This window comes from Typopeltis vanoorti, chromosome 17, assembly GCF_054136105.1.
Source record: "Typopeltis vanoorti isolate ZY-2024b chromosome 17, IOZ_Tvanoo_1.0, whole genome shotgun sequence".
Classification (NCBI taxonomy): domain Eukaryota; kingdom Metazoa; phylum Arthropoda; class Arachnida; order Uropygi; family Thelyphonidae; genus Typopeltis; species Typopeltis vanoorti.
The window spans coordinates 106,045,529-106,063,161 of NC_143565.1; the positions used below are offsets into that span (position 1 = coordinate 106,045,529).

The following is a 17,633-nucleotide window of genomic DNA, read 5'->3' on the forward strand; positions in this document are numbered from 1 at the left end:
ATAAGTCGATACATTAAATCAACAGAGTTATAGGAGTTAAGAACTTAACCGTAATAAGTATACTCATTTTAATTTTTAAACCTTATTATAAAACTGTATGCGTGACTGCCACTATAAAACAGGAGAATAATTACCAATATCTTCCTCCACTCACATCTTCCCTATGTGAAGGACCAGGCTGCGGCTCTTCTGGTGTAACCTTTGTTTTTTGGATGAAAATGTCCGATGTGCTTTGTTTATTTCTCTTCTTATTTTCATCATAAATTTGTTCATAGCAAGCACACGCGTCATGTACTTTCCTTTCTACTAATAAGTAGCGTTCAACATTAGAGTCCATGTCTTCAACCATTTTGAGAACATCTCTGCAACACCCTTCACTGTGAATTGTTTAACTACCTCTCCTTCTTTCTCTTTTTCCTTTCTTGTTCTTCCTCTTCTGCAACACGTTGTTCTTCCAGTTCTAACAATTCTTCGTTGGCAGGGGCGCGCCAGTAGTGTCAGGCGCCTGTGTGCAAAACTTTAGTTGGCGCCCCTATCCCCTCCCCTCTAATAAAAAAATCACTTTAAAAAAACGTTTTTTTTTAAGTATTTCCTCCTCTTTGGCGCCTTTACTATCCTGGCGCCTGTGTGCGTCGCACACATTGCACATATGGCCGGCGCGCCCCTGTTCGTTGATCAACTCTTCAGGGGCACTTTTATGAGTTGAATGTCGTCATCATTCATTTCGAGATTCAGGTTGTTTGCTAGGTCCACTATTTCTTCACTCAATTTACAAAAGTCTTTATTTTTTTTTCAAAACTTCCAAAATCGTGCACAAACCTTTTTAATGTATTTTTCCATATGCCAATCATACCTTGAAAGGTCACTACTTCCCGAGCCACAGCAATATTTTTAATAGCATGATAAATATTAAATACTTTGAAGGAATTGCATGAGAGTCTGATCATTCCCTTGAGTGGCAGAAATGACTTGTGAAAAAGTTCGCCGTAGATAATAAGCCTTAAACATTGAAAGAACCCCCCCGATCCGTCGGTTGATTCAACGAAGTAGTGTTTGGAGGGAGAAACATGGCCTTGATCTTGGGGTGAAGATCACCGATGTAAGGTGGATGACCTGGAGCATTATATCTAGAATTAATAAAATTTTAAATTCTACATTTTCTTTCACCCAATAGCTTTCCATTACACTCGCATAGCAGTTGTTAAGGCAACCGCAAACATGATCTTGTTTCAGATCAATTGCTCGCCTCTTGAGCTTGTAGGGGCCATGTTGCACAAAATATTGAGAAATATTTAACGATAAATATAAAAATAACCTATTTTTTAAACACAAAATCAACAGAGGAACTGTTGAAGCCATGTTCGACTGCCGAGGGGGATTTCGTGAGTGGAATATGGATAAAATTATCCAAGAACCCTGATCTAGAGACTTCTTTGACTTCACTGTTTATTTCACACAAGATATTTCTCATTGATAATTGTTTTTTTTTTTTTGTAAAATGTAAAATGTAAAATGTAAAAATAAGAGAGAAGAGAAACCAGAAAGAAAAATCAGGCATTTAATCCTAACACCTACAAACTTATTCATATAATAATAGTGTTTACTTGGACAAAACTGTTTCTTTTGCTGTTCATTTAGTTGAAAAATGGACAGCGAAAGGAGAAAAATTAAAAAAACAAAACAAAACAAAGACCTCAGTTAACTGGGATTAACATAATCGAAGCTACGTCTTCTGAAAACCAAATTATTTTTCTTAGTAGAATACAAACTGAAACTAGAAATGGACGCATAAGATTTCTGCAAGAATTTTGAACAGGAAATAGATTTAATTGGGATTATTTCATATGCAAAGTCATTTCCACACTTAAGAAGTCTGGAGGACCAATAACAACCAAGTCCTTTGTACTAATTCAAAATATATTACCAAAAGCTATTTGCATTAATGCAATGCGACAACAGCATTAAACTGGAACTGAAAAACGAAGTATGATAAGAATGCCGGAAAGTCTGAAAGGACTCGATAAGAAGAGCCAACGAGATAACGTTAACAGTTTGCCTGCAATTGCCAGTAAATTACCTATTAAGAGCTACTTAACTCCGCCCACATTGCATACTGACTTCATTTTCTGTCTCGGGTAAGGAACTTCATACAAATATTGAACCCACAGTTCAATAATCCTACGCCTTATATGCTATTGACCTATCTTGTGTGTACCGAACTCGTCTGTCAACTCCTTAAGAGGAAAATAGGTCTCGAATGACGGCAGGTCCCTATTTCTGTGTTAATAACCGTAGTTTTATGTATACACTGGTTCACCGAGTACTTCTGCCTCCGCATTGTGAACTCAACTATCCTTTATCAAATGAATACACTTTAGTTTCTGGAATTATAACTGCAAGCAGTAAAAGATACGGCAACTCCCTAGCACAGAAGTAATCTTGCAGGTCCCATTCTTCCTAATTTTTGGTAAACTTATCTTCATATACTAACAATTAGCAAGTACAATACTCACATAATTATTTCAGTCTACATTTAAAAGATTTTTCGACTTGTTTTTTTTTCTAAAAAATCTTTATTAATATTAATATTTCTTTCCGTTGTTTCTTCGGAAGAACACAACCTTCAATTTATTAAGTATAGTTTGATTAATTTCTTTCCTAGAAAGTGACATTTGAAGCTAGAATCGTGGACTAAACTCCTGGCTTAAGCAGCAAGGCTAAAAAGGAATAAAATACGTTATAACTCTGGATATTGGATTCAGTTATTTTCTCCGTGAAATGTGTAAATAAAATACATTTCGGTCAACATCCATCAAACTCCATCTGACTTCAAAAACATTAAAATGAAGTTTTAATTGGTATAGAAAGGATGTGAAAAAAAAACAGTTTTTGATAGAAAACTATTCTCCTATGAATAATAATATGGAACCCACTGGTACGACTGGATCATTTTCATTAAGAAAAAGACAGTTGAAATAAAAGCAGATAAATTTGGGAGCACCAAATGGATTATTCATCTTAGGATAATCAGATGCATGAGCCTACATTTCGGTTATAACTTTTCCTTTCTTCAGCACTGACGATACTAATGCTTGAATTTTGATCCATTAAAATTTTCGACAAGTGTATCTAGTTGATATGAATTACTAAAGACTGCTTATTTTTTTTCTTTTTAAAAACTAAATGTTATTTTCAAGAAAAACGAATACATAATGAAATCATATTTGTATTTTTTCCTGTATACTAAAGATATTGCCGGAAATCTTTTTTCCTATAAATACTATAGCAGTTGCAGAAATTCGTTGCTGCATGTAAATATCAACGATATTTTTATTAAACTAATGAAAAATAGTTTACATTTTTGATAGTTAACGTCATCTTAATGATTTTTAGAGACTTGAAATACTCAGTCATAAAAATATTTAGGAAGAGCAAGTCAAGAGTATGCCATAATACATAACAAAAGAAATGCTCCTAAGGTAAGCATTCTTCTATGTTTATGAATTTTTTTCATTGACTAATTAAAACTTTCACTGATACAAATTTCCAATAGTTGTTTATTTGATTGCTAAAATGGATAATTGTTTTTGTAAGTTGAAGTTTCATGTTTGTGGAAGCAGCTAGAAGAAATGGAAAACACAGGTAGCCCAAGAAACTTGTCACATATTGAAGTAGTACTTGCAGAAAAAAGTGAAAAGTAAAAAAAAAAAAAAAGTGTTGTTAAAATAATTAAATTACTTTTTTTATAAATATATAATAAATACAGTATATGTATCACCTTTATTGATTTTCTTCTGTCAAGTTCTTCCATTGCAGCAGTTTTCAGCATTAGGAATAAATGCTGTTCCCATGGTCCTTTCATATTTTTCTTGCGACAACATATTCCAGTTTGCAAATTTCATAATAGAATATCCTTTATTTGTTTTATTGTTATATAAAAACCCTAAAATATACAACATCCCAAATATTGCTCCCATGTTTGGGGTGGTACAAAAGCTTCTAAAACCTCCGTCAAGATCCTTGATGCTGGTCAGAGGCATGCAATTAGACTCAACGATGATCCTTTTTTTCACAGATTCACTTCAACCACTATCTCACAGACGCAATGCTTTTGCATTGTCTGTTCTATAAGTACTTCAATAGTCATTGTCAACCATCATACCTTCGCCTTTTGTTGCACCTGTTAATACAAGAGTAGCAGCAGCTGCTGCTTCCCGGCACACCCCCTTTACGGCGCAACTGCAAACACACTTTAATCTCATCTACCTCCGTCTTCTGGAACAGCCTTCCGCAAGAAGCAGTCTCAAAGAACTACTTGCAACACTTAAAAAAATGTCAATAACCTTCTATCTCATTCCTCACTTGCATCCTTCCCCCCCCCATACACACATGGCACTTATGTGTTTATAGTTCCTTCGACCTCTTGTATTGGATCAATCTATAAAACATGTATTTTTTTATTCTTAAATTTCCACCTAGGAGAAATATACTCTTATGTAAACCTCGAATGATATCTCTACTTGGAAACCTTTGAAAAAAATGTACATAACTCTTTTGAAAAATTGTACTGGATGCTACAAGAACTGAAAGATTTCTAAAAATGTCACCCATATAAGCTTTTCATTGTTTGTCGTGGTAAACGTTTATTGGTTGTCCTTTTAAAGTATAAATAAACGGTGTATGAAAACCGATGTATGATGTCCGAGACCTCAATAAAGGTCGAAACCGGTATGGGTAGTGACCATTGCCTTTAATGTTTAGCATCATACATCTCCGCAAGGGGTTGTGCTTTACATTAAGGAGAAAATACTAAGAAAAGTGATCAGTTCTTTATCCACCTTTACCACGAGTTACCTTGACTGGCACTATTTGCAGGCGCAAACTTGACTTTCTTGTCTGTTTGCTTACTTGGGAAATAGGATTAAAACCAAGTTTATATAAAATTACTTGGTATCTTGAATAAACGATGTATATTGCAATAAACTATGAGTACCCCCGATTATCAAATTCGGGGAGGTACAGATAAATTCATTTTCTAATGCCCATCCTAAAATTGGCTATAAGTTGGGATTTCTGCTGGTTGTTTGATTGTTACTAATTTACGCCCGAAGCAACTAAGACTATGAGGATAGTGTATTATACACCCTCTGTCCAAAAAGAAACCGAACTTTTCGAAAATAGAAGAAACTAGTGGTGCCACCTGTTGTATCTTTTTGTTGTCAAAAGAGGCAACCTTCATTAGTGTTGTTTCAACTGTTTATGACATTTGTTTCATTAGAAGTCGAGTTGTGCCATGAGTGACAGCGTGTTTTGACGAACGGTCGGAAAATGAGTTTCAAACAGAAATCTGCGATTGACTTTTGTGTTCAACTTGGTAAAAGTTTTACCGAAACGCATCAAATGCTTCAAAAAGCATACGATGATGAATGCTTATCCCGTACTCAAGTTTAGAGTGGATTAAGCGATTTCAAAAGTGGTCGTGAGACGCTTGAGGACGACGAAAAGCCGGGCCGTCCAAAAACTGGACTGAAACGAAGTTCAACATCCAAAAAGTACGTGATTTCATCAAGGAAAACCCGAAATCGTCCGTGAGATTGATTGAAGATGAATTGGGGATTCCAAAATCAACTGTGCACAACATTTTGACCGAGAGTTTGGGCCTTCGTAAATTGAATTAGCGATTTGTTCCCCACAAGTTGACGTATCGAATTGAACACTGCAATGACCTCATTAAAACCGCCTCGTGAGGACTCAAACTTCCTTGAAACGATTGTTACTGGTGTCGAAACATAGTGTTTTGACTATGAGCCCGAAACAAAGCGACCAGAGTGGTGAGTGGAGACCACCAGAAGAGGGGCATCCGAAAAAAAAGTCGCTTGGAACAGCCTTCCGTGTTTAGAAGTCAAAAGTAAAGACAATGCTGATTTGTTTCTACGATTCGAAGGGCATTATCCACAAAGAATTCGTTCCGCCTGGCCAAACGTCAATGGTGAGTTTTATCTCGAAGTTTTGAAGCGATTGATAGCGAGAATTCATGGATTTACACTCATGAATTTGTATCCATGAGTGTAGTGCCTACTTCTTTCGTAACCATAGTTTTACAGCATCCTGTTCGACACTTTTCGCTTCGCCGCATAACCTCTGGCATATTTATGATAATCTTCGTCACAGATTGCTTAGCATTATTAGCGTGGACAGGCAGAAAGGTGAAAAGAAAGAATAATCGTGTTAACATTGTATTTGAAGACCTGCAGATTTTATTCCTTAAGAAATAAATACGAAAGAAGAAGACTTTCAAATGACATCATTTGGAAGAAATGAAGCTGAAGAAGAATCCGTCCTCTTATATATATATATATATATATATATATATATATATATATAAGGTGAATATAAACTGTGTATTCGATGTGCAATCAGCTGGAGAAGCTCATTAATATATACACTCACGAGCCAAAACATTATAACCACCCAACCTATTTCTGGCCAAGCAGACTGCACAGTTGGCCAGTGTACCAGTATGCTTCCACCATAGACCACCGATGATGAACGTAGTATACTGGTGTGGGTATTGTTCTCGTGGATGCCACTGGGTCTTCTTATCCCCACTTTACGCACCTTGACCGCTAATTCTTACCTGGCGATTGTTTTAGATCAGGTATTCCCTACATGGTGACAATGTGGCTATGGAACGGGACTCTTCCAACAATACAACGCTCTGAGTCACAAAGCTCGCATTGTGCAAGCATAGTCACAAGCGCATACATATCCAATGATTTCGTGTGTTCGCCTTGCCGCTTTATTCTCTTGATTTTAATCACATCGAGCATTTGTGGAATCATGGAACGCAACATCTGCCGAATCGACGCCATCGCATCGTTCGGTAGCTGACCTCTGGGCGTTATTCTTTCGAGTTGGTCCAGAATACCTCAGGACACTTGTGGTCCAATGGAGTCAATGGTTATCTTGAACAAAGACCAAACACGTTACTCGCATGTAGTTATAATGGCTTGGTTCATGAGTGTAGAAGGAAGAGAGTAGGTGAAAGAACAGAGCCTTGTGAAGTAGCAACATTAGTTGAAAATTCGAGCTTTTTTTCTGAATGTACATGTGATTTGCATCAAGTCATTCATTCATTTAATAATTCATGCCTCCAATTCATACGTCATTTTACTTTGACCTTTATTTTTATCCATTGTTCTCATTGGTTAGTTAACTTCTTTCTGGTCGGAATGCAATCATTGTTTTGTAACTATGTGAATAATTTTTGAAGCACTGTTGATTTGGTGTTCCTTTACTATAATAATTACTCTTGATATGTGCACATATCGCTAGTAATCTAAGACAAATTATTATAATATAACTCTGGGATTAAACAAGCAATATTTATTTGTAAGTAAGATCTATAAGCGCAGAGTCTCAGTTGGTATAGACGAGCCATTTGGTTTCAGAGACTTGGGTTTGAATTCATGTCAGGAACCTTTATCAGGTCTTTTCAATCAAATAGTGAGTTAACCAGTCTCGTGTGGAGAGTTTTTCTCTGATGTTTTGTCCCTCATGATAGGCACACCAGCCGATGAACAAATATACTTCTTGGAAATAAGTCAACGGACACCATAGTGTGAGGAACAAAGGCATGACCCCCTACCTTAATAAAATGTAGGACCTCCTTTCGCTGCGATGATTGCAGTAATCCTACGGGCATACTTAACACAAGCGTACGATATCGTTCAATGAGAATTTTGGATCATTCTTCTTGTTGTCATGTAATGAGGTCCTAGACTGTTTTGGGGAGGACGTCCATTGACCTCCCTGACGTTTCAGTTTATCCCACAGATGTTCAAAAGGGTTGAGATCAGGACTCTGTGGAGGCCAGTCAAGTGTGCTGACGTTCATGTCCACAAAGCACGCAGTTACAGTAGCAGTTTTACGGCACTGTGTAAGAGACAGGATTGGTTTCATTGAAACGCCACAAAGTAGGAAGTATTGCATTGTACAGAATGTTCAGATACCTCAGGAAGTTCAATAGGACACAGGACAATCCGGGAGGCTTAGGGCTAACTACCTTATCTTCCGGTTACGGTTGCGAAGTCCAAGAATAGTTGGAAGGTCGTGGACGCTTAAATGACTGTTAGGACCACTGATGGATGGATTTGAATTTCCATAAGTATATATATGAGATTGCCTGTTTTGAGAGCCAAAATACCAGAGTTTCCATATGCACACGCCGCTGTCCACTTTTTTTTTTCTTTTTTTTTTTTTACAGAAAACATTCAAAAGCAAGGGAAGAGAATATATGAAAACAAGGACGGTAGCTTTTTCTTTATCTTTACTCCTATTAGTAGTTCGTAGTAAACGCTTGTTTCAGTAATTCGTTTGTGTTAATGTTACTCCTATTAATTTCTAGTGATGAACTCACTGTAGCCAGCAAAAAAACTTATTTCGTTGATTTCGAGCCTCTGTAACTGGCATTTCATTCTTAATTTTTTGCCGTTTATGGTTTAAATGATTTGACCATTATCTCAACTGTGCAGAAGCTACATTCTGCAGAATTACTTCTAAATTAAATTTTAGCATTTTTTCCCCTCGATTGTTTTGTTATGCTAGAAAAAAATTAATTTTATTTCTGATAGATTATTATATATATATATATATATATATATATATATATATATATATATATATATATATATATATATATATATATATATATATATATATATATATATATATATATATATATATATATTCATTTTAAATTTATATTAAATATTGTTCAGTTTTCCTGGAAACTTGTGACCCTGTCTAAGACCTTTTGCATACTTGTAAAATAAGATGACCAAATGTTTCAGATTACTCGCCACACACACACACACACACAAGCACTTGTGAAATTGTGAGGATTTGAAATGACGAAATCCACCTAAAATATCCATACATCCGTCTTAGATAAAATAATTTGTGATACTTCTAGCCTTACACGTACAAGGTTACGCACTCCACTTCATAAAAGCTTTTACCTCTAACTCTTGTTTCTTCCTCCCACTCTGGTAATTTTAACCCTCCTACACAATAATAGTGGTCTGAGCTTGCCGCAAGGTCTTGTGACTAAATACAGTAATATAGAATTAAGCAATACATCAAGTTCTTAAAAAGACGTTTCATAAGAACTTGACTGTGAAGTCTTTCTGTGAAAAAAAAAAAAAAAAACCGAAAGAAAATTGACAACAACTTCATATAGCTAAACAAATAGCCCATTTTGTGGCCAGTTATAAAATGAAGGCAATTACGTTAAGCAGTTTTCAAATATGAAAGACAGAAATGATTCATTCAAATCAAGTGCACTGAATAATAAAAACGCCAAGACGACTTAGTCATCGGACGTTTGAAAGCTAAATTTGATTATCACGAAAACCGAAGTATTTAATGTATAATTGTTCCGTAACACTTCATTTTAAAAGTATTAAATTTAAATATTTTTAAATTTATAAACATTAGGTTAATTTTAAAATTTTAAATTTCAAAAAATAACTTTTCTGTAATTTAAAGGAGATTGGTTAGAACTGCGAATAGTAAGGCCAAATTCGAATAATAGTCGTATAAGAACAGTATATTTTATTCTCTCTGGAATAACAACCAGAAACTCTTTCTAACTCCGTATGGGACCAATTAATTCACTCTCTGTTCAGAAATTCTTATGAAAGTTTTCGCACTACGTAAATGGGATTGGAACTCTTCAGATGGAAATAGCATCATCATCTTGACTATTCTAAAAAGGCACTCGACTCTATTTAAAAGGAAAAAGAAACGAAAAGTTAAGATAAAAAACCAATTTTTAATTGCAGGTAGACGAGAAGGAAACCATTAAACAAATGGACACGTAATAAAATCCCATGATTTTATTACTTGTCTATTCCTATCCACAACCCTTGATTTTTCGTTACTATTGTGACTTTTACTATTCTAAGGTGTATTACTACCAGGGGAGGCTTGTGCATAGGCACTGCGGAACTGCAGCATCCCCAATTTTTCTCGATATATAAATATATTTATTTATATTTGCTTGTAATATTTAATTTTATCATCAATAATCCTATACAATTCTCTTATTTTGTATAAAAAATAATAAAAATCCATCTTGTAGCACTTAGGAGGGCGAAGGACGCTAGCAGCACTGTGTTTACCAGTGTCATATTGCTACGCGCGCAAGCATATGCACATCATAGTGAGATACGAGCTCTTAGCGTAACGCGGCACTGTCCGTCTCGCAGTTCCGCAAATTGTTTATATGCAGTTTGCGCTAGTAGTAGAGTGTTCGTAGTGCTTACGTGTTTACTCCGTCTCTTTAAATATTTGGACATTACAATTAAAGACATAACATCTGTTATTGTTTTTATTTTAGAACATTATTGGGGTTATGATAATGGATTTTATTTTTAAGTAATTTTGAATTAAACCAAATTGTATAATTTTATCGATAATAAACACTATTTTTTCATGTTTAATTTTTTTTTAAATTTTTACCATAATTTTGATATTTTATTCAAATACGTATACACTGTACTTACAGTGTGTATGTATATTTCGAAATTTGCAGCACCCCCGCGATTTCAAGCCACGAGCCGCCACTGTTTCAGCGTTCCTTGTTTTGAAAGTGGGCTGCATTTTTTTTGTATTGCATTTCTTTTATTTCATAAAAGCATATTCTTTAAAATGTCAAAAGATGAGCTCTTAGTTATATTACCGTTTTCATAATTTTTATTTTCTGACAGAAAGATTGGTTATAATAGCACCTTTCACATTCGAAGTGAAATCAATGATATTTAGAATGGGATGTATAAATACAAGAACCTCCGTAGCTTAGTTAGTATAGACAAAACCTTTTAGTCAGAAAGACCTAGGTTCTATTCCCCTCCGTGACGTGTCGTCTTTCGACGACAGGTGAGTTAGCCGGTTTTATACGGAGGTAGGGTTTTTTTCCCCACCCTGAAACTTTTTTCGTCCCCAAGAGCAGACCCCTTGAACACACATGGATTACAGTCATCAATACGTCCCAGCCATATGCCGGTCCCGAGTCCGGATAAAACATAATGAACTACCTACCCTGTAAATATCTCACGAGGAATACCTTGTGTGCAATGCCTACAAAGTCACGTACTGTGGGAAACGACTGAAAGGGAAAAACCAAGAAGAGTATAAATACATTCGTTGTTTAGGAATATAAAGTTCATCTAAAAATTTAGAAAAAGAAGGTATATTGAGCTCATTATGTCATAAAAATACATCAAATTCAATTAATTTCAAACCGCCTTTTAAATAGTTACAAAACAAGTATTACTTTCAGAAATAAGTATGGTTTATCAAAGGAGGTGTATAAATAAATTTATACACCTCCTTTGATGTATAAATTTATTTTAATGAAATCTTGAAAACTTACATTTACCAGTAATACGATTCGCTTTTTCTTGTCATTGTAAGACGTCATGCAATTGGAATGTGCTTTTTAAACAGAAAAAGTCACGTATGACGGCCAATTTGTCTCTTTTAAGATGTTTCGCAACCAACATAAAATCAGCTATTAGCGTTGTTCGTCGTTCCACGCATACCAAAGTAACTCTGGCTAGACGGATGTTAATATAGTTCGAGGTTTTTACTAAAATGTTTTGATCCATCTCAATTTTGCTTAAAATTACAGTTTTTTTTTTTTTGATAAATGAATTTTGTAAAACTTAAAACGATATGAATCTATATTCTACAGAGCTGTGCCAGCTTCAACGATATTTAGTGTACAACTGTAGACTTCGAAATGGTTTATCACGATGACTTTAAGATTTAATGACGTCATTCATTCACTTCATTAGTATAAATTGAATGAATGAGTTTCCCACTTTCTGGCCGTATCATGGACTTTGTAGGCTCAAGTCTGCTAAGACCTTGAAACGTTCGTGGGTAGAAAATAAAGCTCACTGTTATTACTTTATCTGAAATATTAATGTTAATAGGGAATGTTAATATATTTATAAATCTAAATATGTAATTCAGTTAATTGATAACATACTTTATTACGAGAGTAAATCAGAGAAAATTAGAAATAATGATAATGTATTTGTTATTAAATCTATAAAGATAAAATGTTTTTATAAACTTTAAGTGCTAACTTTATCTTCTTCTTCCCTTTCCAAAACACTTGGTAATCGTTCCATAAACTTATTTAAGTCATTTGAAAAGACATTTTCGATGGTTCTTGCAGCCAAGTCTATACAGCTACCTTTGTCGTCATTGATTTTTTTTAAGACTCCCAAAAACCACTTGGAGCGATGTCAAAATTTTCAAATTTAAATTCTCTCATTGTTTCTATGGTTGTTTTTAGCTGAATAAGGTCAAGCATTTTCATGATACAAAAGAGCACCTCCTGACACTTGTCCTCTGCGTATATATACTGTTTTAGTTCCCTTTTCGTGTGCTTTTCATTCACTTCTACGCTTTTCACCACTTTCCTCTGCTAAGATATGTAAATCTCAGCTAGTTTTGATCCTTCCTGACAAAAAAAAAAAAACTGACGATTACTATCTCAGTATATTATAACCCTTGTCAGATCCATCTTTAATATCAACATTAGCTCCCTAGTATGTAAAATTCTTAACTTCTACGGCATGATCAATTGCGTAGTACACTTGTGGCGAACCTTTTTTATGTGCGCGTGCCAAAAGTTTACAAATCGAGTTCTGACGTGCCGGGCAGTTTTTATTAGGGGAAAAATTAATAGAAAATTAATTACTTTATTTATAATAATATAATATTTATAAATAATTATTTATAATTTCATAAATAATATTTTATTTTATTTATATTTATTTATATATAAATTTATAATATTATTCAGTGTAAAATTGATTATTGTATTATTAAATTGATTTTAATGTTGGTTTGAAAAAAAAAACGGTAATGAGAAAAATATTTATGCATTTTAACTCGCCATACAAGTCAGCTGAGCAGGGGGAAGCAGCAGAAGGATGTCAACTTGTCGGTGAAATTCTTACCGTATTTACTCGAATATAACTTGCCCTAGCGTATATCTCGCACCCCTGATTTTACTTTACAAAAAAAGACATTAAAAAGTTTTGCATATACCTCGCACACGAAAAATGTTTAAACATGTTCACATCGAGGCGATAGTAACTCGTTCCCTGCGGTAACAACACCCACCCCCCCCCCCCCCCACCCCCCCCCCCCCCCACCCCCCCCCCCCCCCACCCCCCCCCCCCCCCACCCCCCCCCCCCCCCACCCCCCCCCCCCCCCACCCCCCCCCCCCCCCACCCCCCCCCCCCCCCACCCCCCCCCCCCCCCACCCCCCCCCCCCCCCACCCCCCCCCCCCCCCACCCCCCCCCCCCCCCACCCCCCCCCCCCCCCACCCCCCCCCCCCCCCACCCCCCCCCCCCCCCACCCCCCCCCCCCCCCACCCCCCCCCCCCCCCACCCCCCCCCCCCCCCACCCCCCCCCCCCCCCACCCCCCCCCCCCCCCACCCCCCCCCCCCCCCACCCCCCCCCCCCCCCACCCCCCCCCCCCCCCACCCCCCCCCCCCCCCACCCCCCCCCCCCCCCACCCCCCCCCCCCCCCACCCCCCCCCCCCCCCACCCCCCCCCCCCCCCACCCCCCCCCCCCCCCACCCCCCCCCCCCCCCACCCCCCCCCCCCCCCAACATATTAGTTTTAATTAATTTGCAGTGCGATGCTAAATCTGTTTATATATATATATATATATATATATATATATATATATAATTGGAATATATATATATATATATATATATATATATATATATATATATATATATATATATATATATATATATATATATATATATATATATATATATTCCAACTATAAAATGTTAAACCTGCTGCATTTAATACCATTAGAAAGGGCTGAGAATTAGATATTCGGATTCCCTACTCTTTAGATTAAAAAAAAAAAATTGATTTTTTAAAGTTCAGTGGTCTCACTCAGCAGTTAAACATCATCTGCCACCTAGAGTACACAAACATCCATACCACGGGCGAATGCAAATCAAAGCCAGTTTCAGAGCAGAGACATATCTACTCGCCCAACCAAGACAGTAACAGTTCAGTCGTTTCTTAATTTTCGTATTATTTATTATATCATTTCTTCTAACTTTCTATCTAGTATCTTTATCTTTGCAATAACCAGACAGTCCCTATATATCCTTGTAATAACCAGACATCTCACAGTCTCTATAACTAGTAGTGTGTGTGTGTGTGTGTGTGTGAATAAAATTGTTGATTATTCTTAGGTTGTTAGATGCTACAATGCTTTTTTCCTATTCTTTGGCATTACTAATAATGATATTCTAATCTTTCGATTATAACCTGTAATATTTTGAAATCTTTTTTTTTTTCAATACTCTCATTAAAACCGAGTACAATTAATAAATCTATTTGAACTGTTTTTCTTTTCATGTTTTTTTTTCTTATCATCACTTCATTAATTCCTCTCTCTGGAGCATAGACTCATATCACGTCATAAAATCATTTTGCAATTTATTTATTTATTTTATGTTGTAATTACTTGTTAATCAGTTTAGCTACAGGGTGGTCCATAAGTTTTTTTTAAGTCTTTAACTGCTTCTACTTTCTTCTTGGTTTCTTTTATAGCTGTTTGAGCTGTGCAATGTGAACAATTTCGATATTTTCCTGTTTCTGATGGTTTTGTTATTCTGCCTCCTCCTTATGATTTATATCCCTTATTACTAGTCTCTCTCTCTCTCTCTCTCTCTCTCTCTCTCTCTCTCTCTCTCTCTCTCTCTCTCTCTCTTTCTTTCTTTCTTTGAAGTTTGCAAGTGAGATCAATCAAAGATTCAGTTGGGCTTGTAACTAGTCAGCCACAACCTAGTAACGAATAGTGGGGTCCCTGTGCCTGCTATCACTTGCTTTCATAACTCTGTATCGATGACAATCTTTGTTTGGAAAGATCTCGGTTCGAATCCTGTCTGCGATGCAAATTACCTTTATAAGTGTTATTATTACTATACTACTACCTAGAGATAAGTTAGCCACTATCATATGGAAGTAGAAGGGATATTCCTTCTGGAAAATTGGAATTTTTTTTTTTATCCCAAATGAAGGCAAGCCATTTACAGACCTAATACACATAGTCTTAGCTTCTTCGGTCATAATATACTTTTTTTTTTTTTCACATTAAAAGGGAAGCTAATCCATTTCATCAACCACATCCTACAAGAACCTGGTATCTCGTTTAGTTTAGCTAACCTAGTTGGCCAAGTGGTTAGCATACCCGCTCTCCATCGAACCAGCTGGGTGTTCGTATCCTGCCGTGAGTATGGATATTTCGTGACTGTCTTTAGGTTTCGTCATGCAATGTGAGACACCTCGCGTCTTACTGGAAGCGTGAAGTAGCTTGAAAAAAGTTCCATGTTTGGGCTCTATTTTAAATTGCTGTTATTTTTATATATAAAAATAACAGCAATTAAAAAAAAAAAAAAACATCAGTCCATCAACGGTAATAATGCTAAAGTCTTTTTATTTGTGGTTCCTACCCACGAAAGATTATTTGCATACTTATAGTGCGTTTGTACTATAATACTATAATGCTATTTGTGTAGCTAGGAACACTCCACAAGTAGCAATGCATCTACTCTCAAGATCATTTTAATACGCAACCCCTCACTACTATGACGAAGCGGAGATGTTCGGTGGGACCCTTTTGAAGTAGCGAAATAGGTTTTCTCTCTCTCTCTCTCTCTCTCTGTGAATATTTAAATTTCAATGGATACTATTGCTAAGTTCCAGCTATGGTTGAACCGCTGCAGCTGGAGAAAAGTGTTAAAATAAAGTTGAATGCGTCACTTAAATGAGACCGGTTTCAGCATTGTCGACAAAAAAAACCACAGCTTCACGAATAGTGCCGAGTTACACAAATAGGCTTCCGCCTATGTAGTGTAAAGTTTGATGTGATTGTGATGTTGGTTTTATTTACTAAAATGTAATTATTTTGTTCAGAAAGATTTATGAAAAAAAAAATTACAACGTGCGTTGTCACAACTTTTGTAATCTTCATAATTTGTAAAGTGCGTAGTCGTCCGCCCTATTTTCTTAAGGAACAAACACACACACAAAATGAAATTTTGGTGGAATTAAGATAGCGCTTTTCCGTCTTTTTGTCGAATGCATATAATCACAGGCTGGTGCCTGTTCTGTAAAGCATTATACTTCCTAAGGATCTAATTTCTGATTTATTTGAATGGTTTTATTTTTCCGTGTTTTCTCCTGCTTTGCTATCTAATCTTTCAACCTTAGCATATTATTTTCTTGTAACATAAAAATATCTCCCTTATTATCCTAACAAGTGACCGTCTTATGGGTATTTTTTACACTTCTATTTATTATTGCTTCGTTTATATATAATGATCAATAATAATTGATCATTATATTGTTGATATTATTGATTTATCATATTACTATTGTTCCTGACTATTGTTATAGTGATAATTCATGATTTCAAAGCATTAAACATTAAACCGTGAGAAATCATCTCTCTCAGATAACAAACATTTCGCAAAAAAAATAAATACAAAATTAAACTCTGACTTTACCTAAAATTTTATATGTGCTTCTCTGTTCCTAATAAGTTCATTAATAATAATTGATTATTAATTCGCTTAGGTATGGACTGTACTAACGTAGAACACATTTTACTTATTTCTGTATCTCGAAACCATATTTTTATAATGGATTGTATCAAGTTATCCTTTGTATCACAATTTAATTTTCCTTCCAAGTCTCTGTATTAATAAACATCGTAGAAAAAGTTAAAACACGCAGGTGCACTTGCTGTATACCCTTGATACGGTTGCCCTCGAGAATCCTAGGGTTTTTATCACTTGGGCGAGAAAATGAGCCATCTGTCTTGCGCTGATAATACGTCCAGGATCAAGTCGCTAAGATCGCCACTGGATTTCGTAAATCCAGTGTGCTCCCTAGATTCTGGCGGCCCTTTTACGCTAACTGTCGATTCCATGTCCACTGCAACTTACAAAATCTGTAAATTTATAACTTAGTACCTTTCGCTTATTGGTCATTCCTTTTTATTTATTAAAATACCATCATTAATTTATTAAAAACGAAATTATATAAAAGTATTAGAAGTAGCTTCAAATTCAAACGCCTCTTCAAAGAAGGTGCCGAGGTCCTTTTACATGGTTCCAGTCTATATCTGGAATAAAAATATCGCAAATAATAAAATAAATAAATGAATCATCTAATGCTTTTTTATTGTCAAATAGAGTAGACGAGGTTTTTTTTTTTTTTAGCTCTAACTCACTTTTTGAAGATCGTTAGCAATCAATCTGATATCTTAATGATAGCTTGCCCACCATCAGTGCTTTCATAGACATTCGAAGAGGAGAGTATAGCAGAAAAATGCCTCTGTTCTCGCGGTTCCTCTCCCTAACACTATATATTATTGTCTGAAACAGCGTGAGTTCTGCGGTGGAGTTCCCGAGTAGCTGGGTTAAAAAAAGCAGAGTTTTGAAGAGAAAAAAAAATCCTACTTGTGCTACAGATCGACTAATCGGGAAGACCTAGAAAATGTTG

The 17,633-nt window shown here is 36.0% G+C and overlaps 1 protein-coding gene across 1 annotated transcript in view; it reads left to right on the forward strand.

Annotated features, from left to right (window-relative positions):
• LOC150097744 (cysteine-rich motor neuron 1 protein-like) overlaps positions 1–17,633 on the forward strand; it is a 168,632-nt gene that overhangs the window by 15,412 nt on the left and 135,587 nt on the right. The window contains exon 2 of the mRNA XM_090407273.1: positions 3,394–3,479. The gene's annotated coding sequence lies outside the window, so the exon portion shown is untranslated. The remainder of the gene's footprint in view (positions 1–3,393; positions 3,480–17,633) is intronic.